Source organism: Ambystoma mexicanum, chromosome 5q (assembly GCF_040938575.1).
Source record: "Ambystoma mexicanum isolate Mex_15411 chromosome 5q, UKY_AmexF1_1, whole genome shotgun sequence".
Lineage (NCBI taxonomy): Eukaryota > Metazoa > Chordata > Amphibia > Caudata > Ambystomatidae > Ambystoma > Ambystoma mexicanum.
The window spans coordinates 1,279,615,422-1,279,633,251 of record NC_090933.1 but is presented as its reverse complement, the minus strand read 5'-3'; positions in this window follow the sequence as shown (position 1 = coordinate 1,279,633,251).

Genomic DNA, 17,830 nt, shown 5'->3' with positions numbered 1-17,830 from the left:
CCCAGCATCCCCACACCCCAGCATCCAGGGGCACCTTCCACCAGGCCCCCACACATGTCTCCCAGCACCCCCACCCCCCAGCATCCAGGGGCACCCTCCACCAGGCCCCACTCATGTCTCCCAGCACCCCCACCCCCGAGCATCCAGGGGCACCCTCCACCAGGCCCACACTCATGTCCAACTCATGTCCCCCTGCACCCCCACCCCCCAGCAGTCAGGGGCACCCTTCACCAGGCCCCCACTCATGTCTCCCAGCACCCCCACCCCCCAGCATCCAGGGGCACCCTCCACCAGGCCCCCACTCATGTCCAACTCATGTCCCCCTGCACCCCCACCCCCCAGCAGTCAGGGGCACCCTCCACCAGGCCCCCACTCATTTCTCCCAGCACCCCCACCCCCCAGCAGTCAGGGGCACCCTCCACCAGGCCCCCATTCATGTCTCCCAGCACCCCCACCCCCCAGCAGTGCAGGGCACCCTCCACCAGGCCCCCACTCATGTCTCCCAGCACCCCCACCCCCCAGCAGTGCAGGGCACCCTCCACCAGGCCCCCACTCATGTCTCCCAGCACCCCCACTCCCCAGCATCCAGGGGCACCCTCCACCAGGCCCCCACTCATGTCCAACTCATGTCCCCCTGCACCCTCACCCCCCAGCATTGTGGGGCACCTGCCAGCAGGCCCCCACTCATGTCCCACTCATGTCCCTCTGCACCCCCACCCCCCAGCATTGCGGGGCACCTGCCAGCAGGCCCCCACTTATGTCCCCCAGCCAACACGTCATCACAATCTAGATCCCTGGCCCTTATGGGCAGCCTCCACATGCCAAACACCCACCCAAGTATTGCATCCACCCACTTAGAAATGCCAATTACATGATACAACCCCAATGGCAAGTATGTAAATGAACACATGTCCCTCACATACACACACAATGGGTGTCAGTGAATGTCAAAACCCATATCATGATATGCATGAAACCAATGAGATGATACTACACATTGAAGTTTGATGAAAAAAATGTATTAAAAGCAACATAAATGGAATCAAAAATAAACAAACGACAATGGGAATTAAAACCAAAAGCAGCATGTCCGTAAAATAATGAAAAACCACAAATCATAATCCAAAGGAAAGGTGTCCAAAGTCACAGTTCAAAAAAGTAAATCCAAGGGAAAAACAAAACCGAAAACCATTGCTCCATGGGTAAATTCCAAATAAAAAAATAAAATCCAACAGTCAACTATATACAGATAAACAATCCAGGGTCCATGATCCCAAATGAAGAAATGAAACCTATCTAATAATACTACCTAATAAAAAAACTATATACAAAAATGTGGTCCATTGTCCAAAAGGTCCAAAAAAAATAAAAAAGCAAAGGAAACCTAACACTAACTACATAACTATTTACAAGGGCAGCGGGCTAGTCCGACGGCTCACTGGTTGTTGTCATGGGCCAGGGCATCATCGAACTCCTGTTCAATGGCTTGGAGGCGGGCATGTTCCCTGGCCCCGAGGTCTCGCAGGGATAATGCAGTGTCCAGCTCCAACTCCCTGCGAATACCCTCGAGGCACTCAGCCCGCCTCAGCGCCCTCTGCATGGAGTTCTCCGCCCTGACCATTGTGAGCCGTTCCTCCTCTGCCCGCTGCCGCTCCGCACCTATCTGCTGGCCCAACCGCTCCCACAAGGAAGACACTCCCATTCCAGGGTTCTCCTGCCCTCCGGCCGATGCCTGCCCCCCTGATGTTGATGGCCCCGAGCCATGATGCCTCCCACGTCGAGCCTGCCGCTGCCTCCGACGCAACTGCCTGTGCCAGCACGACGGCATCCAGGCTGATGGAATCCACCGACGCCGTCGTGCACGTGCCCTGCCCGATGATGCCGTCACATCCTCCATCTGCTGGGGTCCAGATGCTGGTGTGTCCACCCCTGGTGGACCTCCGACTCCCGACTGTGGCAGGGATGGGATCCCCACCGAGTTGGCTGCGTTGGTCGGGGCAGGTCCACAGGGGGCCCTGGTGGCATCTGGGCCGGAAGACGGCATGGAGAACGACTGGCGCATAGCCTCCACAGAGGAGGAGAGGGTCGCCAGAGTGCCCGACACATGTACGAAACCCCCGACCACGGCCGCTCCCAACTGGGCCACGTTGGCACGGTGCTCTTCGTGATGACGTGCGTGCTCCCCCCCGGGAAGCACGCACCTCATCACGAATGACACCCGTGCGCAACGCGACACCAATCAGGACCTTCTCCATACGGCCAGGGGTCCCCTCGTCCGCAGGTGGAGGGGAGTCAGATGACATGGACATCCCCCCTACCTGCGGACGGGCCTGGGATGGGGCATCCCTGCTGGTGCATGGTGGTGCAGTCACAGTGTCAGGGACAGTGACAGGCACCTCCACGGCGACCTGTGCTGCCTCCTGCCCCTGCCCCTGGACTGCACCACTTGCACCAGCAGGGATGCCCCCACCAGGCCCCATGTGTGGCTCAGTAGCGGCCTCTTCCTCCTCTGTGGAAACCACCAACCTGGATGGCTCCACCCCGTCTTCCGCCGTTGCAAGCCCCTGTGGGGGCTCACCCACCCCTTCCGCTGCAGCCATGGGGGCATCGCCGCCACTTTGCTCCACAGCGCCGTCTCCGCCCTCTTCATCACTTGCCGCTGTGTAGAGGGAGACATAGAACACAAGCATCAGGGTACTGTACAATGGTCCCCTAAACAGGAAGCAATAGCAGATGAGTGGCACTGTCAAAGATCACTTCCATCATGTCCCTCCACAACACATGGGTCAGTGCAGGCAAAACACATGCAGTAACAGGCATGGCGCATGCTATGGACATTAGCAAACATGAACTCTTGAAACATACAATGTTGTTTTGGAACTCACATGCATCATGGGTCATGCCTATCACATGCACACACTTCACCGTACTTTCATCCATCTGTACTCGTACACCCCAGACACAGTGGATGCAAGGATAACTAGGCTGCATCAGTGATTCTGAACATTGTCACAGACATGTGTCATGCATCCATGGAATTCACAAGTCACAAACATGCAGGTCAGACACACAAACATGGACACCATACATGTACATGGCATCAGCACCCATCCCTCACCCCCACCCATGTCCAGGAACAGAGACTGGCATGCTCTCATGTGTCCATTCCGCATAGGGCTCCCCATGTTGCATTTATACACATACATCAACCGTGTGCTTCACACATTACTGGTCTCACATGCATGACATTGATGTCCCTGCACACACACACGCGTACATGGCCTATGTCACACATACAGGCAAGTATCAGACAACCAGCACACTGCAACATGCCCTGTCTCACACAGCAATGCTTGGCCACTTACCGCTCGACTCCAGGCGGGTCTGCCTCTCAAGGATCTGGGCATGGAGCGCTGGGCGTACGCGTTGCAGGACCCTCAGCTGGATGGTACTCATGCTGCCCCGGCCCCCCTCCACGAGGCACCGGGCCTTCATGAGGGTCCTGGACCTCAAGTCCTCCCAGCGCTTCTTGACTTGCTTGATGTTGCGGGTTGCCACCCCCTCCGCGTTGATGGCAACCACAAAGTCGTCCCAGATCCTGTCCCGTCCTTCCTTGTCGGCGCGTGATGATCCGAAGAGGGCATCATAATGCCCCAGGACAAGCTCCACCAGGACACCAACTTCCTTCTGACTGAAGCTGGTGGCCCTCTGCCCCTCTGGCTGGGGGTCGCCAGTGGTCTCGGATGGTGTTTGCCCCGACATGGCGACCCCCGAGCAGGCGTGGGTGGGCAGCTGGGTCCTGGGGTTGGGCTGTGGAGCGATGGTATCCCAGTCGGGAGTCTTCTGTTCCAGCAGGGGTGGACACAGCAACTGTACCCCTGCAGATGGCTGATGTGCAGGCACCAAATGGCAGGGCACGGTGGCAGCAGACAGGCAGGCAGGCAGGCAGCAGCAGATGGCTCGTGGGAGGCTGCTCGGGGCTCTGGTGGGCAGTAATTCGGCCTTTTGGGCAGGAGCATGGTCTTCCGTGTGCTTACGCGTGGCCAGCTTGATACGGAGTGATTTGGCACGTGAAAATTCTGCACGTCAGCGTGTAATTAGAGGAAAGGCCCTTAGTGCGTAAGCGCGTCAGCACGCATACACGATTCCATTGGACCAAAGGCCCTTAGCGCGTAAGCGTGTCTGTGACGTATCGCGCACGGGCGTTGCCCTGGCAGGGCTTGAAGATCCCACGTGGATTTCCATTGCTCTGTACGTGCTTTTCGTGGGGTGCGGTGCGTGTGTTCTGCAGGCGTTGGGGTTCACACGCTATTACTTCACAGCGGGTGGGTGTTGGCTACGCGTTCTTCTACACGCAAGGCAGACGGTGAGTGATACCCTGCTCCCCCAGGCCCGATCGCGTGTTAAACTTCCCGCGCACGCACGAAATCCACGCACAGGCTATTATTCACACAGCGGGTGTCCGTGTTTGTCGCGTACCCCTTTGCACGTCAGGGGTGCGCGGGAAGTTTCACACGCAAATTCAGCAGGGTACGTGTATTTCAGGGGTTCCGGGGAGTACTACACGTGAATTGGCCGTTTTTGGTCCTCCCAGGTGTTCCCTCTACACCCTCCACGCCCCCTGCAGGCAGCCCACACCACAGGGGACTACCCTGCACCCCTGCTCATGTCCCGCAGGCAGCCCATCCACCATGGGCATGCCCCCCAGCCAAGCCACATGTCATCTTGCACTACTGATCAACAACGCATGTCTCCCAGCACCCCGACCCCCCAGCACTGTGGGGCACCTGCCAGCAGGCCCCCACTCATGTCCCCTGTACCACCCCCCCAGCATCCAGGGGCACCCTCCACCAGGCCCCCACTCATGTCTCCCAGCACCCCCACCCCCCAGCAGTGCAGGGCACCCTCCACCAGGCCCCCACTCATGTCCCCCTGCACCCCCACCCCCCAGCAGTGCAGGGCACCCTCCACCAGGCCCCCACACATGTCCCCCTGCACCACCACCCCCCAGCAGTGCAGGGCACCTGCCAGCAGGCCCCCATACATGTCCCCCCCAACACCTCATGACGATCCATAATCATGGCCCCCATGCCCCCTCAATACACTGCCCATGCCACACCAGTTCGAACACACCACCAGGTATGACATCCACCCCACAAAGAAATCACCAGCACATGATGCATCCCAAATGGCTAGTCTGCACATCAACATATATCCGTCAAACCCACACAATGACAGCATGTGAATGATAGAACACACATTGCGACATGCATGAATCCAAAGAGAGAATACCACACATTGAAGTACCAAAATGATAATGTATTAAACAGAAAAGCAAGGCAATGAAATGGAACAGAAGAAAATAGAAATAATAAATGAAATCCAGCATGTCCAATAAATGAAAAAGACGCATGAAATCCAAATGAAAAGCAATCCAAAAGCAAGTCTCCAAAGTGTCAGTCTGAGAAAATAAATCCAAGGTGGAAAAATAATAAAAAACCATTGATCCATGGGAAAAAAAAATCAACAATCCAAATCCATTGTCAAACTATGTGCAAAGTGAACATCCAGGGTCCATGTGCCCAATCCTTTAAATGAAACGTATAAAATAAAACCCTACCTAATGAAGAACTATATACAAGAAGTTGGGGCATCGTCCAAGTGCCCCAAAACAAAACAAAACCGAAAGGAAACTTAACACTAAAGAACTATTTACAAGGGCAGCGGGCTAGTCCGACGGCTCACTTCTGGATGTTCCGGGCCAGGGCATCATCGAACTCCTGCTCAATGTCCTGGAGGCGGTCCTCTTCCATGGTCCCGAGGGTCCGCAGGGATGACGACATGTTCTCCTCCAACTCCCTGCGGATTGCCTGGAGGCACTCGGCCCGCCTCAGGGCCCTCCGCATGGAGTTCTCCGCCCTGACCATCGTGAGCCGTGCCTCTTCTGCCCGCTGCCGCTCCGCATCTATGGCATGGCCCAACCGCTGCAACACGGAAGACACTTCCTGTCCTGGGTCCTCCTGCCCTCCGGCCGATGCCTGCCCCTCCGATGTCGAAGGCCCCGAGCCATCATGGCTCCCACCTCGTTGCTGCTGCTGCTGTGCCTGTGCCCGTGCCTTGGCTCCTGCTGCCTGCACCTCCTCCACCGGCCGGGGTGCAGTCGTTGATGTGGCCACCCCTGCTGGACGTCCGACTCCCGACTGTGGCAGGGATGTGTCCTCCACCAGCCTGGCCGCACCGTCAGAGGCAGCTTTACAGGGCACCCAGGTGACAAATGGGTGGAAAGATGGCACGGAAGACGACTGGCGCATAGGGTGTTCAGTTGTGGAGGGGGTCGGAACAAGCTCCAGCAAACGGAGGAATCCGGCCTGGGTGACCTGTCCCAGTAGGCCGACGCGGTCAACGAGCCATTCGAGATGACCTGCAGTCTCCTCATGAAAAGACTGCAGGTCACCACGCATGGCCCGTTGACGCAACGCCACCAGTCAGGACAGGCTCAACCCGTACCTGGATAGCCACGTCCGCAGGCAGAGGAAGGCCAGTTGTTGTAAGCTCATCCCCTGCCTGAAAACGGGTCTGGACGTAGGCATCCCTGCTGGTGCAAGATGATGCAGTGACAGGATCAGGGACAGGATTGCACGCAGGCACCTCCGCGGCGGCCTGTGCTGCCTCCTGTCCCTGGTCCTGCACTGCACCACTAGCACCAGTGGAATCCCCACCTCCAGACCCCGTCTCTGTCGATTGCACGGCCTCCTCCTCCACCAAACCCCCCACCAACCTGGATGCCTCCGTGCCATCTTCACCGGTTGGGCCCTGTGGGGTCCCAGCTGCCCCTTTTGCTGCCGAGGAGTCCAACTCCGACCTCTGGCTCTTGGACCTCCCCCCGGCAGCTGCGGCCTGGGGCGCGGCACCGGACTCCTCACTCCCCGACGAGATGACAACCTGGGAGGGGAGCCGGGCCTTGCGTCTCCGGCTGGCGGTGCAATCTCTGCCGCTGTGCTCCACAGCACCTTCTCCGCCCTCTTCATCAGTTGATGCTGCAAACAGGGAGAAATAAAACACAGGCATCAGGGCACTGTACAATGGACACATACACACATGACAGTTGTACATGAGTGGCATTGGCAAACCTCAGACATGGCATCACAATCGCCAACACACATGTCATTTCAACTCGCACACATGAGCCATACCACAGCCATATCGCAACAGCCAGCACCATCCATACACATACAACAGCATGAGCAGGCAAAGGTGAGCCAGACATCACATGCAACACAGGGAGTGCACTACACATGCACACACACCACCACACTTGCATGCATGTGTACACCTCTACCAACTGTTGCAGTGTTGAGATCGGCATCCATGTCACATTTGCCAATCAGTCTTCCACATTCCGGTGTCATCACTGTTGCCCCCTTGTCAAATACACACACATGCACATGTACACAGTGCAGATACATGTAGCTGAAACCAACATCCATGTGTGATATCACGAAAATGCCTACTTACATACACATTCATTCAAACATGTGTGCCCACACATCTGCATTTGGCATGCAAGCCAAAACACACAAGCACCATCCATGTCTCACACATGAGAGCCCTCGCATGTGTTAGCCTCACGGCCCTGTACACCCCGCCCCCTACTTGGCCCCATTAAAACACATGTGCAACCTGCACACTACTGGCACACCACCACACGCACAGCTTACAATCAGGATGCATGTACACTTACCGCTCGACTCCAGACGGGTCTGCCTCTCAAGGACCTGGACGTGGAGCGCTGGGGATATGCGTTCCAGGACCCTCATCTGATATTCCGACAAGTGGCCCCGGCGCCCCTTAGCATCCGCTGCCTTCAAGATGCGCCAGGCCTTGTTGAGGGTCCTGGACCTGAAGTCCTCCCAGCGCTTCTTGACATGATGGAATAGTCGGACTGCCACCCCCTCTGCGTTGATGGCAGTCACGATGTCCGTCCAGATCCGAGTCTGTCCTTCCTTGTCGGCGCGCAAACTTCTGAAGAGGGCATCATACTGCCCCAGGACTTGCTCCACCAGGACACCAACTTCGATGGCAGTGAAGCTGGTGCCCCTCTGCCTCTCTGGCCAGGGGTTGCCAGTGGTGCCAGATGTTGCAGTGCCCGACATGACAACCCCAGAGGCAGGAGTGGGTGGGGAACTGGGTCCTGGGGCTGGTCTGTGGAGCAATGGAATCCCAGTCGGGAGTCTTCGGTTCCAGCAGGGGTGGTCACAGCAACAGCACCCCTGGCTGATGTGCAGGCAGCAAATGGCAGGGCACGTGGGCAGTAGGTAATCAGGCAGCAGCAGATGGCAGGTGGGAGTGTGCTTCGGGCTCTGGGGGGCAGTAATTTGGCCTTCTGGGCAGGAGCGTGGTCTTCCGTGTGCTTACATGTGGCCAGCTTGATACGGAGTGATTTGGCACGTGAAAATCCAGCACGTCTGCGTGTAATTCGAGGAAAGGGCCTTAGCGCGTAAGCACGTCAGCACACGTACGCAAATTCATTGGCCCAAAGGCCCCCAGCGTGTAGGCGCGTCTATGATGTTACGCGCACGTGCGTTTTCCATGGCGCGTAGAAAAAATAAGCATGTCAGAGTGTCATGGTGTGTAATTGGTGGAAAGGGCCTCAGCGCGTATGTGCGTCTGTGATGTGCGTGCGGGGGCGTTTCCCTGTACATGGGTGCATGTTACACGTCCAATGACTGCACGTCAGAGTGTCAGCTCGTGTAATTGGAGGATAGGGCCTTAGCGCGTACACGCGGAAGTGACGCTGAACGTGTGGGCATGTTTAAAAGGTACGTGTAGAACGCCTTTTCCTTGTACGTGCTTTTCGTGGAGAGCGAGTGGGTGAAATCTGTACTTCTTGTTGGTTCACACGAGATTTACTTCACGGCGTTCCAAGTTCGTACTCCCTGTTACCTCTGACAGCTTTTTCTCTTTTTGTCTTTTTCCTGGGCCTGTTTCCTCAAACAGCGTTCACTTCTTCTGTTGTCCTGTCTCCTCAGACAGCGTACAATTCTTCTTTTGGCGGGGGTGTTGCCAATGCGCACACGCGCGTCTTTTTCACGCTCTTTTTCCAGGCAGACGGTGAGTCGCGCACGTATTTAACATCTGTGCTTGCCCCGTGTGTCGCGTACCCCTTCAGAGGTCATTCTAGGCTGCGTGTGACACGCATACGTTCATTTTTGTGTTTCTGGGTGCCACAGCGTAGTGCAGGTTTATTTTTCCACGCACGTGGTCTAGGAGGGGTTGCGTGCACATTATCTCCCTTTTTTGGGGTGCCTGTGTGTTGCGTGACCCGTCATCTTCCCCCAGGGGTCACATACAGCCTTGCTAGAGCACTAGGGTATGAATTCCATCTAGTACCCTACCCCTTTGACCCCCAATTGCCCAGGACAATAGTTTACTGCAACTCCCATATGCACAACAACATCAGTGCCATGGTTGGGAGGCGAGCACGCGGTAAGGGTGGTAAAGGTGGCCGAGCCTCAAGAGGTGGGCGTGGTGGATACGATAGGGGACGTGGCCGGGACTTGCAGGGTGCCCCTAGCCCCCCATGTGTGGGTGACCAGTCAGGGACACCCATGCCCCCCCCCCTGGTTGAGGGTAACGTGGCTGACACCATCCCTGCTCAGCCCTTGTTGGACCAGCCCATTGTGGCACCAGACCTGGCACAGGGTGACTCCATGGCTGACTTCCAGGTCAGCAGGTCTAGGCCACGTGTGGCGGTGCACATTGGTGTCACCAGGCCACGTGGATCAGGGGCAGCTATGTCATCTGTGGGGAGGCTGCAGGGGCAGCTGCGGCTCCATCCACCCCAGCTCTGAATCTCCCAGCCAGGACAGTGTCAGTCCCAGTCCATCCTGCTGACGTTCCCCCTGACTACATCACATTTCAGCTAATGCCTGCACCAAGTCCCATGGTGAGTGTTCATTCCCACACTCCTAGTCCACATTCCACCGGGGCTCCTGCCCCTAGTGTCCAGAGCGGCGTAGGACACTCAGGATCCCCACCACCTTCCAAGCGGAAGTGGAAGAGTGCTCGTCCAGTACAGGCTGATGCCCCAGACACTGCTACACAGTCTGGCCCGCCAAGGAAGCCCAGCTTCAATCAGGCCGAACTTGATGCACTTGTGGAGTATGTGTCCGCACATGACAGCGAAATGGTGATTACTGCAGGATGCAAGACCACACCTGCACAACGTCTGGTACACTGGCAGACCATCGCGGACATCATAAGTGCCCTTGGATTCGTGAGGCACACAGCTAATGATTGCTACAAGCGCTGGAATGACCTGAAGCGCAGGGCAAAGAAAAAGCTGGCCTCAAGTCATGCCACTACTCTAGTGACTGGAGGTGGGTCTCCTGCAGAGGACCTTAAACTCACTCCACATGAGTATGTTGCTGGGACCTACGTCACGGAGGGACAGATCCAAGGCATGGGAGACCTGCCAGATTATGAGGCATTGTCCTGTGAGTGCACATGCATGTCTGTGTCATCCATGTGCATGGTGTGTGTGTGAGGGCTTCTGATTGAGTGCCAGGTGAGGGTGTGTGTGCCTGAGTGGTTTGGGTCACCCATGTGCTTCATCCAATACATTCTGTGCACCAGGATTTGGGTATTGCATATCCCTTCTGGCAACAGTAGACATTTAGCCCAACCTCACGCCAGTTGCCCTTGAAGTGTCATCTTGCCACAACATTGTTGCGTATTATTCTGTGTTCATTCAGGCTGATTATTTGCATTCCACCACTTTCACTAGGCATTTCTCAGTCCTATTGTCACATGTGTGACATGGCTATGGTACATGCCATCTGTGTGATGGCATGTGTCATGTATGTTTATTGGACATGCCAATCACAGGCCAATGTGTGATGGCACTGCTAGCCAGCATGCAGCAAATGTGTTGGTCTTCCATCTTTGTGTCATCAATGTGTGCCATTTGCCTCCCCTTCATACGCAGTGATGATTCATGCATGGGAGGGTTATAGTCATGTGGGACATGTGTCAATGATGTACTAGTTCTGTTGTTTCTCAGCCTTAATTGTGTGCCATGGTGCTAATGCCTGTTCCCATTTCTTTTCTTTCATGTCTTTGCAGGGGATGACGCACTTGATACTGCTGGGGTTGTGGAGATGGTGCAGACCCAGGAGGGGTCTCAGGCCCGACCGGGCACCAGTGAGGGACGTGGTGTGGTGGTGGGTGAGAGCCCACACTTGCTGCAGACCATTATCTCAAGAGGTGTCTCTGGGTACACCTCCCCCGAGCTCTATTCAGGTGTCAATTCGGATGATGAGACCCTATGTGCGGTTGCAGGTAAGTGTTTCTGGCAGGGATTCTGTACTGTCCAACCCACCTGCACCAGGGGTAGAACCCTCAATGGGGATGTCAGTGTTGGTAGGTCCGCCTTTGGTGGTTACGGATGCAGGGTCACACTCCGCAACATCTGATCCTGTTCCTGGGCCAGCAGATCAGAGGGGGAATACAGTCCTGCAGCCTCAGGCAGTGCCGGCACAGCAAGGCGCAGTTCGCCTTGCCCCAGACATGTGTGGTGCCCGCCGACGCGGTGGCCGTACGCCACCTGGCAATACCGCATGGGAGCAATCCATATACGGTATGGCAAACCAACAGGCAGCATCATCTGAGATGATGGCTCAGGCCATGGATAGGGTGGCCACTTCCATTGTCCCCCAAGAAAGGCTGATGGAACAACTACAGCAGGCAACAGACTCCATTTGCCAGTCACACAGGGAGGACATGTTGGCGTCCAACAGGGACAGATGGGCGGCACTGGAGACTCTGTGGGAAGCCATTTCTATTGAGTCCCAGGGCCACAGGGAAGCCCTGAGGGTGGAACTCCGTCAGCTCAGGGTGACTTTTGTTGAGCTTGAGGCTTCAACTGACACGAGGACAGAACAGCAGCTGGAGCGGCTCACACGTACGCTCTCAGCTGAGATGCAGGCAACTAGGGAGGAGGCCCGGGCATCCCGTGAGTTGTTGCATGGGGACCTCTGCACGATTATTCTCCAGAACCAGACCTTCCACACCTGCATGCTTGCTGCCATGGAGGACCAGACTAGGGCTTTGCGTGGGCTGCCTCCCATAGTGCCACCACCTCCTAATGTAGCTGCAGAGGGTGAGGAGAGCGACAGCAGTGATTCTCTCACAATAGGGTAGCCGTGCAGGCCATGAGCCCATGGAGGTGTTTTTTTTCCCAAAATCCACACAGGTGGGTTTTGGTGTGCACCCTGTTCTCGGACCTCCTGGGTGGCCTCCCCCACACCCCTTGGCCCATACATGGCCATTTTTGATTTTTTATTTTTTATTTTTTATTTTTGATTTTTGATTTTTGATTTTTTTTACAGTGTGTTGCCTTGTGTGGCTCCCGTGGCATACGCTGTATTGTGGCTGGGCACATGCAGGCTTGTCCTGAATTTGGGTTAGACGCTTGGGTTTGTGTGACACACACCCCTCCTGCTTCCCGTTTCCATGGGCTTGCAAAGGGTGTGCCCAAGTGACATTGACTTACACAGTGACGTTGGACTCCCATTTGCTGTGTGGGCAGTCTGTAATCAATACTGTGTATACATTCCTAGTGCATATTGTTGTTGTATTGTACACTGCATGGCGTATTGATATGTGCCTCTGCATCCATCTCATCCTCCTAATTTGCAGGTCCATTCCTCATGTCTTCACAAGGCGGTCCACTTTGGAAATGGAGTCCATGTTGTAAGCAGTGCACCTACACTTTTGCGTGGCGCTAACACTGTACAGTTGGAAGTGGTCGAAGTGCTGGCATTATCAGGTAGTGAGACTACCAATTTTTTAAATCCGTACTGTCATGTTTATGGTAGGTTGGAGTTTGTGTAGGTGATTAGTATTATTGCTAAATATTTGGTAATGTGTGTTGTTGGTCCTGCATTATTGTGAGCATTTCATGTGTGGCCAGCTTCTATTAGGGACACTGAACTTTGTGACACTTGTGTCATGTTGTGGGGATTAATTTGTTTGCTCTCACATAGCATGACATGCCATGTGGTGTTGTGTGGTGGTGCCGGGGAGGGGTTGGGTGACATGGCACTGTTCTCATGTTGTATTTTTCAAGTGGGTATTCATTTTTGCTGCATAGAAGTGTGTCTTTTGATGACACTGCATTGGTGGTGTTTGTGTAGGTAAGGATGCACACATTGTGACACTTCCAGGTGAACAATCTCAGGCTGCTATGGTTCTGACAGTTGACTGTCCCTTCATTCATCATAATTGTCAGATTGAGTCATCATTGATTGTCAGATGGTATGTGCCAGGACTGTGTGCACTCCACAGGGGTGTGATTTCTATGTGAAGTAATTAGCCACCAGCTGCGTACGGGCTGCCTCACCCTGTGCCCTTTCCCCTCCCATGCGCAGCGGGCGTGCATGTGGTTGGGGATGTGGGGCACCACCATGTCCACAGCCAGGCCCCGGCGTGTTGCAACATTGTGCAGGACACATGCTGCCACTATGATCCTGCACACTACTGGGGGAGCGTATAACAGCTGCCCACCAGAACGGTCAAGGGAGCGAATGCGTGACTTGAGCACTCCGAATGTGCGCTCCACTATGCCCCGGGTTGCAATATGGGCTGTGTTGTATCTTACCTCGGGAGGCGTGATGGGGTTCCGAATTGGCGTCATCATGTGGGTGCTCAGAGGGTAGGCACTGTCCCCTGGGGAGGTGGTGATGGGGATCATTAGTGTGGTAGTGACATTACTCTGTATCTGTCATGCATGCATGTGCTGTGGCATTTATACTCACCAAGCAGCCATGCATCGCCATGCCGCCCAGCTTCCATGTCCCGGTTTAGGGTTGACATCCTATAAATGAAGCTGTCGTGGGTGGACCCTGGATAGTTGGCATATACTGAGGTGATGATTCCCTTGGCATCACATACTACCTGGACGTTGATGGAATGCCAGTGCTTGCTGTTTCTAGAGATGTGCTCAGATGCCCTGGGGGGACGTAGAGCCACATGGGTGCAATCAATAGCACCTAGCACTTTGGGGAATTGTGCCACCCCGTAGAAATCCTGGATGACAGCCTGCCTTTCTGCAAGTGTTCTGGGCAGGTATATGTGTCTGTGGACTGATGGGCGTGTAGTGATGATGGCCAACACCTGGTGTAGGCACCGTGACTGCGTGGCCTGTGACACCCCCATCCACTATGGCACTTGTCCGCTGAAATGATCCGGTAGCCAAAATGTGCAGTACATTGAGGACCTTCTCCAGGGGGCTGAGTGCTTGGGAGCACAGGGTGGGTGATGTGAGGTCATCTTCCCACTCACTGACCAGGTCGAGTATTATGTGAGGTGGAAACCTGTACCTCCCATACACCTGGTTATAAGGCATACCAAAAAGGCTGGTTCTGGGTGTAAAGATTCTGGCCCTGACTATCCTCCTCCTCCTGCGGTATCCCACGGCCACTGCTGCTAGGAACGGTATATTCATCCTGGCGTCTGAGCTTGTTTGTTGTTTGCGCACACTTTTATGCTGCGCGGGACGTGCGCCTGCTTCATGCTGGCGTACGTGTTTCCGGATTGGAACTTTTTTTTGGCGCGTTGTAGGCGACCGTGTAAATCTTCCCGCCCAACCCAGGAATACACGTAACACGCTCTCCCAGGCCCAGTCGCGTGTAAATATTCCCGCCCACCCCAGGAATACACGTACCCCACTCTCCCAGGCCCAGTCCCGTGTGGAAGTTTACGCGAACCCCGTAATGCACGTACCCTGCTAATATCGCGTGTGGAAGTTCACGTGGACCCGTAATACACGTACCCTGCTGAAATTGCGTGTAAGACTACCCGCGCACCCCTGAAATACACGTACCCAGGCCAATCGCACTGCTGGGGGGTTGGGGGGTTGGGGTGCTGGGAGACATGAGTGGGGGCCTGGTGGAGGGTGCCCCTGACTGCTGGGGGGTGGGGGTGGGGGTGCAGGGAGACATGAGTTGGACATGAGTGGGGGCCTGGTGGAGAGTGCCCCTGGATGTTGGGGGGTGGGGGTGCTGGGAGACATGAGTGGGGGCCTGGTGGAGCGTGCCCCTGACTGCTGGCGGGTGGGGGTGCAGGGAGACATGAGTTGGACATGAGTGGGGGCCTGGTGGAGGGTGCCCCTGGATGCTGGGGGTGGGGGTGCTGGGAGACATGAGTGGGGGCCTGGTGGAGGATGCCCCTGACTGCTGGGGGTTGGGGGTGCAGGGAGACATGAGTGGGGGCCTGGTGGAGGGTGCCCCACAGTGCTGGGGGTTGGGGGTGCAGGGAGATATGAGTTGGACATGAGTGGGGGCCTGGTGGAGGATGCCCCTGGATTCTGGGAAGTGGGGGTGCAGGGAGACATGAGTGGGGGCCTGGTGGAGGGTGCCCCTGACTGCTGGGGGGTGGGGGTGCAGGGAGGCATGAGTTGGACATGAGTGGGGGCCTGGTGGAGGGTGCCCCTTGATGCTGGGGGGTGGGGGTGCTGGGAGGCATGCGTTGGTGGGCAGTAGTGCAAGGTGACAGGTGGGTTGGCTGGGGGGCATGGCCATGGTGGATGGGCTGCCTACGGGACATGTGCAGGGGTGCAGGGTAGTCCTATGTGGTGTGGGCCACCTGCAGGGGCCGTGGAGGGTGTAGAGAGAACACCAGGGAGGACCCACATGGCCAATTCACGTGTAGTACTCCCCGGCACCCCTGAAATACACGTAGGCTGCTGGATTCGCGTGTGGAACTTCCTGCGCACCCGGAGTACACGTACCCTGCTGAAATCGCGTGTGGAACTTCACGCGCACCCCGAAATACACGTACCCTGCAAATTTGCGTGTGAAACTTCCCGTGCACCTTGGAATACACATACCCAGCTGAAATCGTGTGTGAAACTTCACGCGCACCCCGAAATACACGTACCAAGGACAATCGCGTGTGGAACTTCCCACGCACCCCGAAATACACGCACATGCTATTTTTCACACAGCGGGTGTCCGTGTTTGTCGGTACCCCTTTGCACCTCATTTGTCCTAGAGGGCCAGAGTATGGATCATTCATCATAGCTGTATATAGGTGCTTTTTCTTAGCGCACATTTTGGCGCACATTTATTTCAGGCGCAGGGACGCTACCGCCTGCTTTCTTGTGGCGGACTTGTTTGGCCCTGTGTGCGTCTTTGCCCGTGCGCTGGTTTGCCCTATTCGATTCCATGAATGCGAGTTGTAGGCGAGCGTGTGGGCGTTCCGCGCACTTGCCTCCTGTACTTTCCCCGTGACGCCCATATTTTCACGCGTTGTTTCCCATTCTGAGTGTTATGCCCTGTGTTCCGCCTACTTTTGTTATGTGCGCCGCGCTATGTGCGATTTCGCTGTGGCCGTGGCGCACGCCGTTAGATGACCTGTGCGCCGGCATGCGCCGCGCACTTTTTCAGCGCACATCCAATGTTTTTCTCGCGCACGGACGTCCATGAATCGATGTGCGCTGGTTTCCCTGCGATTTTCGCACTTGCACTGCGATTCGCACGTTTTGGCACCTCTACGCCGGAATTTTCGGCACACATTAATTCCATGAATCGACCTGATAGTATGAGCTATATGATTCACATTGTGTGATGAACTGAATTAAAGATAGCTAAACAAATCACAATATTCAAATAAAATAGTGGAAATTGATCTCTTCATTGAGACCATTAGGAGTCAGGCTCCCCAACTTATTGATCCAGAATGTTTCTGTTTTGTTGAGTCTTTGACCCAAATCTTTGTGTGTATTGTTTCTGGTCAAAACCTCTAAAATCAGGAATCTTATTTGAGTTAAGTTGTGACCTTTATTGATCCAGTGCTGAGCCACTGCCGAATTCATATTCCCATTTCGAATGCAAGAGCAGTGCTCATTCCATCGCGCTTTGGCAGTTCTTGTTGATTGCCCCACGTAATACTTACCACAGGGGCATTTAATTCCATAAACAATGTTGGCACTATCACAAGTACTGCATGTTTTCAAAAGAATTTTCTTGCCTGTACGAGGATGACATATAACGTTACCCTTAATCACAGAATTACAGTTGGTACAATGTAAATAAGGGTTAGTTCCAGTTCTTTGTGTGATGGGTTCTTTCACTGGTGGTCTTGTTCTAACAAGCTCATCCCGTAAATTACGGCTTCTTTGGTATGCAAAGACTGGTAATTCATCAAAAAGATTCTGTACTCTGATATCGTTTTTTAAAAATATCCCAGTGCTTTTTGATAGTGTTTTTGATTTTGTTGCTTTGGACAGAAAATTTCTAAACGTTAACTGGCGATTTAAGTTCTATTTTGGTTTTCTGAGCGCTTACTATAAGAGTGTCTCGGTCCAAAGTGTTTACTCTATCAGTGCCAGAATCAAGTTTCTCTCTTTTGTATCCTCGTGCCAGGAACTTCTCCTTCATTTCGGTCTGTTGTTGAAGATAATCATCGGGGTCACTGACAATTCTCTTAACTTGTAGTAATTGACTGAATGGTACATTTTTAAGTAAGGTAGGTTGGTGGGAGCTTAAACGATGCAACAAATTGTTGTGGTCTGTTGGTTTGCGAAAAAGAGTGGCCTTGTAGCCTGTTTGATTCTTTTCAATTTGAACATCAAGGAATGTGATCTTACTGTAGGATATTTCTTTGGTGAATTGAATTCTTCTGTCAATGCTGTTGAGGTACTCGAAAAAGGTGTTGAATTCAGATGCAGTGCCTGACCAGATGCCGAAAATGTCATCGATATACCTAACCAAAGGGGGATATTTTTGCTCCATTCATTCTTGTTGAGTATGTGATCCATCTCATATTT